A 4,002-nucleotide genomic window follows, 5' to 3' on the forward strand; every position below is an offset into this window, starting at 1 on the left:
TTGCTGAGTTCATTTTCTACATTTGTTGAGTTGGAAATACAAGTTCTAAAGTAGATAACAGAATTGAATAAAAATAGGATGTATTTTACTTCTTTTTTTTTTTCCTGTAATAACAGCTTGCTCTTTGATCTCCATCTTATTTATTTTATGGGATTTTTTTTGTTGTTGTTGGCATTGCTAATAATAAGTTTTCATCTTAGAACTGATGGTCTTTGTCTGAGTGTCTTGGTTTAAGCCATACAGCCACTTGCTCACTCCCCTCACAGTGGGATGGGGGAGATAATCAAAAGGCTAAAAGCGAGAAAACTTATGGGTTGAGGGAAAGACAATTGTCTTTGTCTCAATAGGTAAAGCAAAAGCAAAGCAAGGAATTAATTCACTGCTTCCCATGGGCAGGCAGGTGTTCAGCCATCTCCAGGAAAGCAGGGCTTCATCACACGTAACAGTGACTTGGGAAGAACAGTGCTATCACTTTGAATGTCCCCCACATCGGGAACACACTCCAGGGTTGGGGCATCCACTGGGCCCACCATCCTCTGGGCAACCTGTTCCAGTGCTTACCCACCCTCACAGTGAAGAATTTCTACCTAACATCTAATATAAACCTGCTCTCTATCAGTTTAAAACAATTGCACCTTGTCCTGACTCTATCTGCCCATATAAAAAGTACTTCTCCCTTCTTTTTGTAAGCTCCCTTGAGATACTGTAAGGCTACAATGAGGTCTCCCTGAAACCTTCTTTTCTCCAGGCTGAATAACCCCAGCTCTCTCAGGCTGGCTTTGCAGGAGAGGTGCTGAATCCCGCTGACCATCTTCGTGGTCCTATTCATGTGGCTTATTTCCAAGTAGTTGCAGAGAGCAACAAGGCCCATCTGAACCTTATCATAATGCATGTATAAGAAAATATACATATTCCACTGTCCATAGCATGGTTACTTTGGTCTTTTCCTGCCTGTATGTGATCACCCTCAGCTCCCAGCTCATCTCTGCTTATGGAGCTGCCCTGCTATTGCTGCCCCCTGACAATGGGACTGGGATGTGATTGACTTCAAAACAGTGCTGACTTCACTCACATGTTCTCATGCTTCCACAGACAAGCACCAGGAGTTACATATACTGGTGGTCTGTCCAGCACCAAAGATGCCTGAGTTCAGGTGGTCTGTCCAGGGTTCCTAGTGGAGGACAGGACACCATCTCTTGAGTTCTCATCTTGTCTCCTATTTTGGGAACCATGTGCTGATTTCTGCATGTGCCTTTCTGTACTCCTTCAGGCCTGATGGTCCTTTGGGTCTCCACCCCATCCCACCTCTCTGAGTTGTCAGTATTTACTCACTGTTCTTTGCCACCTGGGTGACTTGTGAAGCTGTGCTTTTCTACATGCTAAGATTATGATGAGCTGCTGATCTCTAGGTGTCTTTAAAACATGGTCAGATATTTCTATTTATTCCCTGTTCACACCAGTTGCAACATTCCTATTACTTTTCTCTACATGTTCTTTGTAGGTTTTTTATGGACTGAACTCTTGCAGTGGTGGTCAAATCTAAAAATGTATCAGGGTGCCACTTCTCCTCCCCATGGAATAAATCAAATGGCAGTAGCAAATTTTAGACACTTTAATTTAAGAAGAGATACATTTCCAGAAGCAGAGATAAAGGGAAAAATTAAAAAATTTTCTCAATGTCACAAAATAAATTCAGGTCTAGACTTAGAATGGATTGTATTTGGCAACAGAAAAATACCATCTTTACTGTCTGACTCAAAGTCTAACAAGGATTCTGGATGGGGAAAAAAAGCCACTAGCTCTTTTGACAGCAGTTTCTGTGCTGCAAATGCAATATTCCATGTAAAAAACAGCATTACAAAGAAAAGCATTTATTTTAAAAATTGGCATCCACTTTTAACAAGATTTTTAATTGGGATCCAGTATAATTTGATCCTTTCTGTACCAGAAAGTGGATGCTATCAATCAGCTTTACAGTTTGTGTTATTTCTAGAGAATGTTATGTTTCTCTGAGGAGTTTGTGACCATACAGGTAAATTAAATATGTCCAGGAATATTCTTTTCTACTGAGGCCAACTGCTATGCCATTACCTGCACCCATCATTCCCAAAGCCGATTAGCCATGTGCAGACTGCCCATGGGAATGACTGCTTGGCCATGTCAACTTTTGAACCTTGCCTGGGAAATATTTAGGAGGAAGCTAACTGGCTTTGGGCAAAATCATGGCAGAGATTTGTTCTAAGAGTTTACCACTGTAAATGAAAGAGTTGTCATTCCCAGGACTTTTGGCACAATTTAATTTAGCAGTATAGACATAGTCAGTGTGGACTCAGTTCTTTGAAAAAACACAACATATCTCAGCATTTAGTGTCAGAGAAGGGGGAAGACATTTACTTCACTGTGTCCAGATGTATTGTTTCTAGTTAGTTGTTCTTTTTTTCCTCCTCAGTGTCTGCTTCAGTCATATTATCTCCAGAGTGCATATAACACTATTTAATCTTCCTTCCAACTTTCTTGCAGGAGATTATTTAGTTATTATTTAGGTAATAATTAGATTTTCTCTAACATTAGATCAGATCCAATGTTAGTAGATATAACTTTAATTTTAATAAGAAAATATTCCTATTTCATAGATAGAATGAGCTAATTAGTAGAGAAGATCATAAAGTCAATACTTTTGAATCCCTTCCTCAGATTTTATTAAATGCTAATTGCAGAACTGCCATTTGCACATGAGAGTTAATAGGAGGTTTAACCTTGCATGTTTCCTAAAACTTCAAGCTTTTCTTAATTTTTTTTCCTGCTTTTTTCCCTTCCAGACTAAATCTTAGCTGCAGGTAGCCAATCTTCATTCTACTGCCTTCATTATTTAACAGAGAAGCAAGTAGATCTGAGATTTTTCAGATCTATATTTGACAAATAATTCTTTCTCCCAGTGATAGCCTGAAAAGTGTTTTGAGAGTGATTTGGAGACAGAGGTGATGCTTTGCTGGGACTGGGGGAAAAAAAATCTGTTTTTTTCTTTTTAATTCCTTTTGTTCATTTGCTCTTTTTAAACTTCCACTCCTCTTAAATCAGAAATTAGGGAAATTACTGTACTTACTCATCCTCATCTTCCAGTGCCTCAAACAGTTGGATGTATTTCTTAACAGAATAAATCCTTATTTCCTAGTAGTTTTCCTCCAAAACTCAGAACATCAGCAACAAGGAATGTATAAAGTCCTTGCTAGGTTTGGTGATAGGAGCAATAGACTCCACATGTGTGGCAATTAGAGTAGCACTAGAAAATGAGACTGGATATATAGAAGATCTGTTCAGTCTCTTCAAGCTATGTGAGCTGCCAGATATAAAATAACTAATGGAGTTGCCAAGATACCAGGATCAGGTCATGATTCATGCAGCAGACAGCCATATTAGGAAATACCTTTAAAAATAACTGCAATTTGAAGGAGGGATATTTTTATCTATAATAACAAAACAACAGGTTTGCTTGTTATTTACCCTGAATGATTTGCTAAAAGACTTCAGCTTTCTGTGAGAATAAAGCAGAATTAACTATAAAGTCATACATAAAGTCAGTTCACAACAGCCATCTGTGAATGGAAGACTGACATCCACAAGAAAATTCAGGTGTCTGGATAAATCTAATGGAATCCAGCACCTTCCAGTTGATTCCCAGACATCTGGTAAGATTTTTTTGCACGCATATGGATATACAACATGATAGATATTGTTTCTGCAGGCCAAGGTTCATTTGTACCAGAAGTACAATAGAAAAATACCTATTTTTGGTCAGGAATTTCTAAATAATATGATGATTCATACTGGGGAGAGGATCTGCAGCTGCAGCAGAGCTCTGCTGAACGACTTCTTGTGTTAGCTGGGCGTTAACCAGTTCGAGTGCCTTCTGTGCTGAGCTCAGGGATTAATGGCCTTCTGGGATGGTTTCTTGCTTTGGATGCAGGATGGATGGTGGGTATGGTGCCCACCCTGCAGGCCATG

The sequence above is a fragment of the Corapipo altera genome, unplaced genomic scaffold (genome assembly GCF_003945725.1).
Source record: "Corapipo altera isolate COAL_440 unplaced genomic scaffold, ASM394572v1 51, whole genome shotgun sequence".
In the NCBI taxonomy this organism is placed as follows: domain Eukaryota; kingdom Metazoa; phylum Chordata; class Aves; order Passeriformes; family Pipridae; genus Corapipo; species Corapipo altera.